The sequence below is a fragment of the Pyxicephalus adspersus genome, chromosome 4, assembly GCF_032062135.1.
Source record: "Pyxicephalus adspersus chromosome 4, UCB_Pads_2.0, whole genome shotgun sequence".
NCBI lineage: Eukaryota > Metazoa > Chordata > Amphibia > Anura > Pyxicephalidae > Pyxicephalus > Pyxicephalus adspersus.
In genome coordinates this window covers 109,588,823-109,602,465 of record NC_092861.1, presented here as the reverse complement: position 1 = coordinate 109,602,465, position 13,643 = coordinate 109,588,823, and the positions used below count along the sequence as shown (strand labels likewise).

General features: G+C 37.0%; 1 protein-coding gene across 1 annotated transcript in view; it reads left to right on the top strand.

The window, feature by feature from the left end:
* Positions 1 to 9,344, top strand: part of MTHFD1L (methylenetetrahydrofolate dehydrogenase (NADP+ dependent) 1 like) — a 116,554-nt gene extending 107,210 nt beyond the window's left edge. Inside the window, exon 28 of the mRNA XM_072409272.1 lies at positions 8,177 to 9,344. The gene's annotated coding sequence lies outside the window, so the exon portion shown is untranslated. The remainder of the gene's footprint in view (positions 1 to 8,176) is intronic.
* Positions 9,345 to 13,643: the final 4,299 nt, after the last annotated feature.

Here is a 13,643-nt window from a genome sequence, read left to right as displayed (position 1 = left end):
GCGGACCACTAAATCTACAGACTCCGGACTGCGCATGCCGAAACTTTCCCGAGTGACGTCAAAATGCCAGAACTCGCCCACTCTCCCATCACAGGTCTGAGCCAGCAATAGGAGAGTGGGCGGGTTGTGTCTTTGGACACAACCCGCCCACCACTCTGAGCCTGCGATCCCTACGGGAGACATGGTCTGTGACTCTGGCCACTGCGCCCCCCCAAGCAGGGTCCTTCTCTCAACCATGCTAGGGAGTTCACCGTCCAGAGCCGCAGACCACCACTGGTATCTGTGCTCTCGCACCTGTCAGATGGTGCCCACTATTGGACCAGGGGTTGGGGACCCCTGCTATATGCTACTTTTACCTGGGGCTATATGAGCCCCATGAACAAAAGCACTCAATTTTTGATGTTCTAAAATGCATTTGGCTACAACGTGCATATCAAATTCTTTCCAATACCTCTCTTGCAGTTCAAACTCTACACAGTCACCATGAAGTCGAGCTAATTGCCATGGGATTTGCAATGTCTTTTGTCAAAAAAAAAAAAAATGGCTTTGGCATAGTTTTTTGTTTCACATCAACACTGTACGGTGCATGTGTATATGCCATAATAGGCAATTATACTATGCATAAATGCTGAATATGAAGGAAACTTACAACCCACCAAAGAAATAATTTACCCTTTTAAATGTTTTGTAATTTGGATGTAAAGTTTCGCTTTATCTACCCTTCTTCAAATGAAACATTTAGCACAGAATTTGTAATGAGGAACGGATATGTCTCTGTGTAAGGGACTGGCCTATCCCACATAAATGTACTGTAACGCTCTAGAAGAAAATTGTTATGCAGCTGTACCATTTATGCAATCCCTTTCAATTAATTCAGGCTTGTACTTGCTGCAGATGACTTTGATTAGCCAATATTTGATTGACAGCCTGCAATATGCAGTCAAGAAGATCATGATGTTGTACCAACTTCCTAGGTGGTTAGAGCTTTAATACTGCACTCATCATAGGGCAAATACACTTGCAGTGAATGTTTGCCACATTTATACAAGAAGTTTTTCATCCTTTTTAAAACGGAGATCACTGGCCTTTTGGATGTCCACTTTTGTCTTGTGTACTTTCATGAGTGTATCTAGTTTAGATCTAAATTAGTATGACAAGACAAATGTTTCTAATTTTCTGTACAGACTAACTAAATTTGAATCTACATTAACAGCATCAAAGGAGCAGTTTACTTACCCTCCTGACACTGAATGAATGCTTCTAGAAAGGGTTACACAACATTTCAAACAATATTCAGCATTAACACACTCTTCAGTTTAGTCAGACTCCTGATCTAATGCCCTTGCGGCAGTATACTTTCTTTTTTTTTTTTTTTTTGAACTGGGTAACTATTTTATATTTTATCTTCAGTTGCCCAGGATTTAATGAAGTTTGAGTAATTGCGATTTGTGATCACTATAAAGCAGCATTGCATCCATATGTATTAGTTTACAAGAATCAGGTATGCTCCCCATGTAATGGGCTCTGTGGCAAACTGTTAATACCAAATTTGGAGTATTTTTTTGTGGAAACTTCCAGTGACCACTGAAGTTTCTGAAAAACTTTATTGGTAGAAGGTCTCTTCTAGCTAAAAATTTCAGTCTTCCTTCTGTACACTGTAGAAAAGATCACTGCAGAAAGTACTAGCAATTTTAGATCCTGTATAACAGGTTTCAGGGACATAATCTGACATTTGAAATAATGCTCTGCTGTTACAGGTAAAATGGTTTCAATTCAATTCGAAGGACACCTCATCTCTTGTGATCCTGAACCAAAATGCATTAGCACAGATATAGTGAAAATTCAGTTCTATGTTGACCCTGAATATAATTTTGGGCCCTGTCTTTAACTTCAGATATTTATGGTCTAGTGTTCACTTTGCTATTGACTTGTGTTGTGTTTTAATGGTAAAGAAGCATTCCAAGGTCCACAGAAGTTTGCAGAAGCTTGTGCGTTTAGCAAGGGTGTTTAAAGGGATTTTCAAATTCTTTAAAATTAATTTGACTGTTAGAAAAATCTAAAATATTGCCAATTGATGCTCAGTCTCCAAAAACTAAAAAATGACTGCTGGATTTTGCAATGCTGAATCAACAACAGTCGCTTAGTCTACAGTACCAGTAACCAAACCCAGCATTTCAAAAGAACCTCATACCAGCTTTAAGCCATTGTGGTGGAAATGTTATGAATCTGGGGTTAATTTGCTCCTTTGAGGGTATTGAAAAATTGCAATGAACTCTAAATATGTGTGTATGAAAATGTGAGGTCATCTGTCCCAAGGTTGAAGCTAGAAATTACTCTTTAAACATAATAATGATAAAAAGTATATTTGCAAATCATCTGAGAAATGGCTCCAAATAGAAATGGGAGTTTTGGACTTGCTTAATCAAAGCCTTGATTTAAACCTCAAAATGTTGTAGGAAGATTTAAAATAGGCTGTTTATAAAAGAAAACTCATAAACGTATTGCAATTAAGGTAATTTTGTATGAAGGAGTAAATATCAATGAATGGTGAATACTTCTAAGAACTCATGGTGGCATTACCAGCTTCCAAAGCCAAAGGTCCACAGTGCATCATCACACCACACAAAGTAATATTTCTGTTGACTAATGATTAGAAAAGCAAACTTTGTGTCCCCCCAGTGTGTCTGCTTTATGTGTAGGCACAAATTTAATGAAAATCCAGTATTAAGTCAATCATTTTAATGGGGACGTACATAATTTTGAATTATAGATGGGCATTTTTTACTCCTTCAGTTTTATACATCAAACCAATAATATTACAGTAAAATAAGGACAGTATAATGTATATTCTAATTTGTTTCAAAGACTTCACATACAGACTGACTTAAAAGGCAAGTTCACATGCTTGCCAATGTGATCCAAATTTTTTATCAAAAACAATGAGTAGCCACTATTATTCTTCTACTTACTTATACTACTTATGTAACATTGATGGCGTTCCCATGACTGTGTCACAAGGGGAGCAATGCTGTTTATCCTCCTGATCTTCAGTTAATTCACTTATACTTCATTTTTGTGTATCATGTGCTTCTTGTTGTACATGTATAATTTTCTTCTACAGCTTTTCACGGTTGATTATGGGGGAAAAAATCAAGTTTTGCTATGGGGAAGCCACGTATGTCAGCCACACTGGAAAAAAACAAGTTTAGTTAAATGTGTTTTTTTTTTTTTAAATACAGCCTTTCAGAACTCCTAATAAGAGGAAAATGGGTCGACCCACTGACCTTTTAAAGGCTTTGTGAACCCCCACACTGAGTTTCAGGTTCTGTTTCATTCTGGGTGGCCTAACCATGGTAATTGCATTTGCACTATATCATTTTGAGTGTTATATTACAACACAATCCACAAAACGTTAACAAAATATTACAAATGGCCACCTTTAATGTGTTATAAAGAAGTGATGAGCTAGACCAATGTTTCAACAAAATAATGAACATTTTAGGATTATGCTGTATACATGGACCTACCTTTTTGTTCTTTTTCTTTTCTGGGTATCAATAGGTTTGAACAGCTGCCAATGATTAGTTTGTTGGAGTGTATATATGGATATAGTAAAAAATGTATGTGATTTTATGCCAGAGCAGAGTTTTTGTTTTTTTGTTTAAGGCCAGTAATGGAAATTTATTTTTATAGCAGGGAAAGTACTTCATAACTATGTGGTTGTTACTATACTTTGGACACAGCCTTTGCCATTTATTAATTTATTAATCGCAGTAGCTTCAAGTTATTGTATTTCTCAATTTTTTAAACCTGTTGTACTTATTCTGTTCTTTGTCAATTTATGGGAACAGCTTGGTGTAGTAGGCAAGTGGGAATTTTACTGATGTGACTGGTCTGGTCTGCTGTCATTTTAGAGATATTTTTTAACATTATACTTAGTTGCTTTTTTGAACAGAGGAGCACCCTGGATTCCCAGATTCTCATTGGCCCAGTTTACATTGTATTTTTGTTAAATATTTGTTAGCTTACATAGCCGTCTTCAAAATCAGACTTCAGTAACTGGCTCAGGCCAAGAAGAATCAGTGTCCATTTTTTTGTGTTTTCAGTCCTTTCTTGTCTTGTGTTTTCCATTCTTTTGTGATAATCTACGTAGGTAGCTTTTTACAATTTGTGCTCTATTCCTAGGCGGCCTATTTTCTTTCATTCTGACATATTGGACCGGGCAGGAGAAACCCTAAAGTTCAAGGGCACAGCCAAGCAGCTATTTTTCAAAATATAGTTATAATATGACCCGATCTTATTTTTAAATATGTATTGGATTGCTAAGGATATATGTATGCAACTGTATGTTGCTTCCACGCATAGTAGAAATTATTCAAGAAAGTTTCTTTGGCTTGTCTTAGACTTACAATGCTCAAAGTAATACCAAGGTTTGCAGAAAATTGTAAAATATTGATCTATATGTTTACATTTTAGGAACATCCCAGTCATAACTAACGCCTAAAGATCCACTGGTTTACTTCATAAAGTTAGTCCACTATTTTTCTTAATGCAATAACCTAGCCATAATAATGACATGATCTCAAATACAGAGCCTAATGTATCAATATAGTCTTACTAAAAAGGTTTCTTAAAGTGTAGCTAGATTTAGGTGGATCTATCACCACAGTTTTTATTTTACATAAAAGGGTAAATATTATTCTTTCTAATTAAAGTACTAAACTACTGTTTGTTTCTAAAGTGGTCAGATAATTTTAATCCTACTAATCTTGTCTCCCTCAGTCCTGGATAAGGTTTTGGTCTCATTAATTTCTAAGTTTTTTTTTAATTTTTATACAAAAACATTACAAATAGAAATACACATTGTATGTAAATAAGCTACAGTTCAAACAACATAACAAATACAAAACAAAATCAAAGTGGCAACCGGTACAGTATGTCATGACATTTCTGCGTACAATTGGATTAGGTTGGTACTTACCTAGCAGCTGTTATACTAAATGACAGGTTTACCTTTGCAAAATGAAATATACATAAAACCAATTAAATCGGTGAAGAACAGGAGTAGAATCCCCTAAAAGGGGGTCAGATGCAACTGAAAAAATCTGTGATAAAAGATACCTACATTAATTTCCCTCAGCACTAGACCCTTCCTCTGACTTTTTAGGCAAATTGGCAGTTAGTTAGGTTAGGTTAGGAGGCTTAAGTTGTAGTAAGGCCACCCAGGGATCTCTTGCCACATTGGAACCATGTACCACCTCATCATTACCTTGTATGCCACCTCCAGCGTAATCACATCGGTGGAACTTTTAGCCAATCTGGTCCAATGGGTGAACCATTCCACGTCAGTTTTGGGGTGTTTAAGCTCTCTTTCCCAGCAAGATATGTAAGAATGGGACCTTGCGACAGTAACTTCTGTGAGTTTGGAGTACAAAATAGTGATGAGTTTTGGGGATAGAGGAGTTCTGAGACAAATGTGTTCCAAAATAACAGTCTGCTCATGTTGGTACTTCCCTGTATTAGCAAACCAATCCATTATCTGAGCTAGAGATACTCCCTACCCAGGACCTGATGGGCTGAATCAATAGCCTCCCATTTCAACATTCCATTCCTATCAAGCAAAGAATAGACAGTGTTGTATGTCATATTTGCCAATAACCACGACTTGAACCACCAATTGAATGCCATCGGTGACTCCATCCCCAGAGGGAATAGAGAATTGCTCTGAATAGGAAGTAGAGGTAAATATGGTGACAGATGACCACTAAAATAGCGAATTCCATCTCACACTTTTTGCACTTTGCATTAAATGTATACATGTGTGGTGGGCGTAATTTGGGAGGAAGCCATGGGAGAGCCTTGACATCCACTAGTTGAGAAAAATAGGATTCCAGCTGCATCCCCAGCATAAAGAGAGATTTTTGGACCAATACTCTAGGTTTCTTATTATTCCGGTTTCGGGAGTATTGTAGTCTTCACTGAATTGATTCTACCTATCCATGATATTGGGTGGGAAGCCCACCCTGATATGATGGTCTTGACCTGACTAAACAGGGTTGGATAATTGCATGTGAACAGCTTCTCGGGAGCACAGGTGATTTTATTTTCCAAATAATCTAAGTGGTTTTGGGGTGTAAGATTTATGTTTAGTGCCATAGATTGCTGTTCATTCACAACTAAACCTGAGACATGTGCAAATTCCTTGAGTATGAGAAAGGAGATTCAGGGGAGAGACCGATGGCTGAGCGATGCATAATAATATATTATCCACGAATAAACTGAGCTTATACTATTTACCTAAAGAGCCTAAATTAGGCGAAACACGTTGGATAACTTACCTACGTTTGCGACACCATTGTCAGAATATGTGATATAATTTGGATAATGTTGTGTATTCTTGCTAGTAGTTCATTGTCTAGTGCCCCTACAGGGCCAAAATGGTAATGATCTGGATTTGTGTCTCCAGTGGTTTCTAATTACTGATTTGTTATTGTTATGTGTTCTTCATATAATTGACCTTATCCAGGGTTGGCAAACGGGCTCCCCTCCCTAGGGCCTATATACACATTTATTCCCACCAGATGAAAACACTAATATTTTAGTTCTCATATTCAGAACATTTCCAGGTCCTGTTACTTGACCTGCGCAACATCTTCAAAATGCGCCCCTTCCTGTACCCAGAGTCCACCAAACTCCTTGTACATGCTCCTATCTCTCTTCTAGGCTACTGTAACCTCCTCCTCTCTGGTATTCCACTAACCCGACTCTCTCCTCTACAATCTATAATGAATTCTGCAGCCAAACTCATCCATCCTTCCCTCTGCTCCTCTTCTGCTGCATCTCTTTGTAGTTTTCTTTGTTGGCTTCCATTTCACCTCAGAATCAAATTCAAGCTCCTGTGCTTTGCCTTCAAATCTCTCCTCAGTTCTTGTCCCCCTTACCTTTCTGACCTGGTAAAAAAAAATACTCCCCCAGCCGCTCTTTGCTCCTCCAATGACCTGACTTCCTCACTCATATCTTCTTCATATGCACGGCTCTAATACTTTCATACAGCTGCCCTGACTGCCCTGTTTGGCTTGCTCCTACTCAAAACCCATTTTTTCAAACTTGCCTACCCACCTTCTTCTGTTTTCTAAAACCCTTGCTGCTTCCCACCACTACATATATCCCCTCCTACTGCCCCCCCACCTGCTAGATTGTAAGCTCTTCGGAACAGGGTCCTCTCCTCCTGTGTCACTGTCAGTATTTGTCTGTCGTTTGCAACCCCTATATAATACAGCGCTGTGTAATATGTTGGCGCTTAATAAATGTTTATTATAAACAATAATACTACAAATGCAATTCTTTTGGGGGAAAAACTTTACTTGCACCTTTATGCCCTAGCATTTAGTGGAAGTACTAAAAAGACCTGTATGTGGCCACTTCCTCTGTAGTTTTATAGCTACAAAGAACTGAAAAAGGGAGGGGAAAAAACTCTGAAACGCCTGTTTTTTATGAACTTCGCTTGCAATAAATGATGTATGGTAAAGCATGGACACAACTTAGGGTGTCAGACACTGAGGTGCATATTTCCTCAGCCACAATGATAAAATTAGGTTTCCATACTAAAGGACTTCAAAATTAGGAACTAAATAAAGTAGTATTCTGCTGTTTTATTATGAAATTTTTTTTATACCCAATGTTAGTTAAGATGTTACTTACAAACTTTATGCAGATCAATATAAATAGAAGTCTTATGGTAACCTTTTAATACTTATGAAATGTACACAAAAGTATACAGTAAGAGGGTAATCTGTAACCTGTAATCTGCTGCTCCGTAAAATGTAATTATGTCCTTACCTATCCAAAAAAACATGCAGGGAGCTAGACAGGATAAACAGTCATCTAATGATAATGCATGATGCTATGAGCAAGCAAATTAATTCATAAAATCTGAGAATGGAAATGTTCAATCTGAATAAGCATATACAGATATTCTATGATCTGCCTTCAGGGCCATAAGTGCATATTCTGTTTACGTTGCGTTTTTGTTCCATCTTAATCTGTTCCTGCTATGCTTTCAGTATCAGCCACACAATTGATCTACTGTCTGCTCATGTTGAATTAATAGTGTGTTTCTAAAACCTGCTGTTAAACAAAATATTAAAATGGGTATCTACTTTCTTTTCCTCCCCAGAATTCTGCACTGCCTGTGCCTGGAATCCTTGTGAATCCTAGGAATGCTTAGAACTTTTTTATTTTCCTTCGCCAACTGGACCCATAGAGAAACCACAGCTTCTTTACAGTCACATCCAATCTCTCAAAGAACTGATACTCTGAATATAAAGCTTCTTGGACAAAGAAAAACTGGTTTATCTATACAATACCTATTTGAATTATTAGACTTGCCTCTCAAGAGTTTTTTTTATGGAGTTTTATGAGATGTTACAAGCTTGATACTGCCATTTATACTATCCTACCAGTATACTGTATGATCTATAAATGACCTACAGGTGGTAAATGCTGTTTTTTCCTATTTATATTTTTATCAACTCACACATTATAATTTGTTGGAATTGTACTTCCATCCGAGGATCAGTTGAAAAGGTTTACTTCCATTTCCAATCCTGCTGGAACAGGGTCTAAGGCAGATATAAAACTGACTAGGGTTCTAGCCTTTCTCTACTCAAAAGGCTCTGTTTAGTAGGCAGGATGGGTTACAGCTCACATCATAGGCATACTTCATCATATTTGAACAGGCAAGCATATGTATTCAAACTAGTTCAAATATACTATAAAAAAAATTTCATGAGGTGTACTTACTTTCACACACAGTAGGTATACTACGTTTAAAGTATTTTCTTGTGCACTAGTATGGTATCCCCACTATCCTACCCTTAAACTCAGTAAGCAGTAAATGTGGTGGCCTGGGCCCAATGTGGCCTCCTGGGTTTGTAACTGGCTGCAATACTTATGTGCCTGGTGGTAAGATGGTGTGCTATCCACTGTCAGAAATATAGTGCCTTCCATTTAGGTCTTCCTTGCCCTTCACAAAATTGCTGTTAATTTGATATTGTAAAATTAGATATGTCAAGATGAATTTTTCCTAAACTGTTCCTTGACTGAGTAATTTGAAATAAGTTTCAGGTATGATTCTCTATCTAGCAATCATAATTATGGTGCCTTGTAGGTTTCTAATAATTAGAGCCATATTAGTTTGTTACACTTCAGCAACAAGTTCTATATTCAACCTTAGTTCATTGTCCACATAAAAATAAAGGTGTCTGGTTTGGGGGCCTGGGGCCTCCACCATGCAGATGTGCCAAGCGCTACAGATTTCTATTAAACATTTTGGCTTAAGTTTATCCTGTTTATTTTATCAATGTTTTGTTTTATTTAAATTTTCTGTTGTCTGGAAACAAGTGTGCAAGTGTAAATGGTGTGTGTGGATATCTGGCATTGCCTTCCTTTTTTTAGTTCATCCATCACTAAGCAGACTTTTTGGTAGACCTTTCAACAGATTATGTGTGAAGACACCAGGCACTCACAGTTCTAAGTGCAGTGTCACAATATATCGACTAAAGGTCAATGGGTTTGTTGGTTTCACACACTTAGTTACCCACTCCTATATTGGGTGGGGAAGAGTGAAAAAGCTTAGTAAATTTGCACACTCTAGCCTCAGTAATAACAGACAGTATGTATGGGGTACTTTATACTTTGGTGACATGGGGGTTATTGGGTGGATATGGTTTCTAACTAAAGACATTAAAAAAAAAAACATTCACTGACCAACCACTTACTTTAGGTACCCCTGTTAACTGCTTTTTAACTAACATAATATCTAGTGTGCCAATTACATAGAAGCAGTTCAATGCATTTAGCTATGTAGGTAGTGACAACATAACCTGATAGTTCAAACCAAGCAGAATGGGGCAGAAAGGTTTTTTTAGGGGACTTTGAACGTGGCATGGTCTGAATATTTCAAAAACTGTTGATCTGTGTTGGGACTTCCAGACAGAAACAAACTAGGGTTTTACAGAGATTGTCTCGAAAAAGAAAGATTATTTATTAGGCAGTTCTCTAGGTAAAAATACCTACTTGATTGGCCAGACTGGTTCAAGGTGTCAACCAAGGTATGCAGAAGAGCATCTTTGAATGCACAACATTTTACACCTTTCAGCTGATGTACTACAGCAGTAGCACTCAGGGTGCTACTTCTGTAAGCTAAGAACAGGAACTTAAGGCTACAATTCACATGTGCTCACCTAAATTGATAAGCGAAGATTGGAAAAATGTTGCCTGGTTAGATGAGTTTTCAATACTGTAACATTCCGACAATAGAAGAATTAGAATTTGGCATAAAAGCATGGAACCGTCTGTCCTTGTATCAACAGTTTAGCAGTTTATGCTGGCGATGGTGCAGGGTAGAAATTTTCTTTGACCCCTTAGTACTACTAAGCATTCTTTAAATGTCATCACTTACTTTAATATTGTTGCCAACCATGTCCATCTCTTTATCGATGCAGTGTACCCTGACGGCTACTTCCAGCAAGACAGTCTGTTGGATCACAAAACTCAAATCATTTCAACCCTTTATTAGAACAAAAAGAAATATTGGAGAGGGGTTTTTTTGGCTACAAATAACGTTACTTAACGTGTACTGAATGTACATAAATAATGATTGTTGGTATGGGTATACCAAGAAAATATAATAGTTAATAGGTAAATGGATTATTTACAAAAAAGGTTAGATATGTTTAAACACAAGAAGATAGAGAATATTTAAGTGTGTTACTTTTAGTAGTTGAAAATTGTTGTTTGATAATGTCACAAGTTTATTAACTTTGGATTGAAGCCTAGTATAGACGTAAGATATAGGTATATTAGGTATTCTGGAACTCTAAGTACATAGAAAATAGGAGGGGATAGTAAATTGAGAGTAACTTGCATATACTAGTATAGTTAAGGTAAGGAAGATTTCAACATAGGTATGGATTCTAGAAGTACCCAAAAAGAAACCTTAAATTATAGGAATTAAGGTATTGGGGCTTATGAAAAAAAGTCTAAAGCATGAGACATGAGAGAGAATATATAGGAATTACACTGACAGCTGCTTGAAAATATCATATGAATATATATTAGAATCTTATTCACAGTGGTCATTTTGTGTATAACAAAAGGAATTTAAATGTACAGGTTTATAATAAATATTATTATAAACCTATTTTATAATAATAAAATAGAATATTATTATATTTACTGGTTAAGCTTAAATAGGTTAGGAGACTAGCACCTCTTGTTTGCTTCTGCGCGTGCGCTGATCAGAGGATCGCGCATATGCAGTGTAGTTTGCAGCTGTGCAAAGAAACGTTCATGTGTAGTATGTTAAATGCACGAAGGATTGCGCATAACAATATCCTAGTTTATAAATATAAAAAAAATACCACGTTGATGTGCTACTGAATACCATGTACAGCTGTGATCATGGATTACTTATTCTCATGCACAACTGTGATTGGTATTTCATTATCAAATGAAATTATAGTGTTTTTTGTCAAATATCATAACTTTACTACAATGATCTCTGCCTTTGTAATCAAACTGATATGTTGCAAAGATAATGATTGTATCAAACATATAATGTACTAATCATTAGTTTTAATATTTAAATGAATAACTGATAATCTTTGCACCCCCACTCTTTTATTTTACTATAGAGATGTCCCCCTGCCACCAGTGGGATTTCCAGGATACATGCTGCATAAACAGAGCATCACACAATGCATACAATGCACACAGTGGCTAGCCATTGTTTCCCCCGCAAAGTCCCAATATAGAAGAAAAGACGTGCTGAAAAAGATAGTTTCTCAAAGACTACACTGACTGGCCCAAAGAGAAATGTAGCAACTGTTTTGTGGACTGATAGATGATGTGGACTTTTTGGGTCTGGGGCCACAGATCCCCGAACACTAAATTTAAGCCACAGTACTGTGTGAAGACAGTTATGCATGGTGGCTCAAGCATCATAATATGGGAATGTTTCTCACACTATGGTGGTGGTGGGCCTATTTATCAGATATCAGGGATCATGGATCAATTTGTATGCATCAAAACACTTAGAGGTCATGTTGCCAAAGAGGAAATCCCTTTTCAATGGGTGTTTCAACAAGATAACAACCCCAAACACACCAGTAAACAAGCAACGTCTTTGGTCCATACCAACAAGATTGACATTATGGAGTGGCCCTCCCAATCCCCAGACCTAAATCCAATGAAAAAAAAACCTTGTAGGGTGACATAATAAATGCTGTTTCTGAGGCAAACCCAAGAAATGCTGAAGAATTGTGAAATGTAGACCAATCATCCTGGGGTGGAATACCTGCTTACAGGTGCCACAAGTTGGCAAACTGTATGCAACACAGATGTGCAGCAGTTCTCAGAAGCTGTGGTTACAAACTAAATGGTAGCTCTGAGATTCATAGCAAAACTTTGTAAAGTTGAATGCAGACTTTTTTTTTTGAATAGGGTAATATTCCCTTTCCTAACTTCTATAATGAAATAACACAAATTTCATAATTTGTTTTTAATTTTTTTATTTGGAATTGTATTTTTATATAAAGGATTTTGAGCTGTGTTTGAAAAAAAAATACACTGTCATTATTGTTAACACAACTGTGTGTGTGTGTGTATATATATATATATATATATATATATATATGTATGTACACACTGCTCAAATAAGTAAGGAAGCATCAAAAGGGTTTGCTGTGTCTCCTGGCACATTCTTAGGAGGATGGGGGAGATTTGCCTTACAAAGCATAGCTGGACAAAGCCATATAGGAGCAACAACCCAGAAGCAGGACCAGTATCTACATCCTTTGTAAGGAGTAATGGAAGGGAAATGGATATTGGATGGTGAGCCCCTTTTAGGGACAGCTAGTGACAAGACTATGGACTTTGTAAAGCATTGTGTAATATTTCGGCACTATATAAATATTAGTTAATAATAATATTAAGAAATAATATTCTGATTGGTTGTGTATGATCAGTCTCATAGGTGTTGGGTTCCTGGATTATCAACAGGTGTTTCTGTAGCCACAACTGGACACACACTAAATGTTAAAATACATGCCAAAGGTACCGGCATTCTTTTTAAGTTTGGATATACAAAAGGCATTTGATTTTGTTCTATGGCCATGCTTGAACTTTCTACTAGTGCACTGGAGTTTTGCTCCTAATTCTCACACATGGGTTAAAGCACTTTATGATTTGCCTAAGACTTATGTACAATATATGGGCTTTTGGTCATCATATTTTGCTATAGCTAGAGGCACTCCTCAAGGGTTTCCTCTCTCGCCTCTTCTCTTGCATTGGCAATCGAGCCTCTGGCGATTGCAATCGTGATCATTGCGATACAAAAGGTTTGTCAGTAGCTGGTCATCGCCATAAACTTTGTTTGCGGATGATGTAATAATGCTTATAACACAGCTGCTGGTGTCATTGCCTAACCTACTGTCATTAGAGAAGTTTCATTTGATCTCAGGTCTACAATTAAACTATTCCAAATCCAAAGCTTTAAATGTTTTCCTTTCTGATCAGATAGTTTTACATTTGCAGCAAACTTTCCCTTTTAAATAGGAAATATTTATGTATACAAATACAAT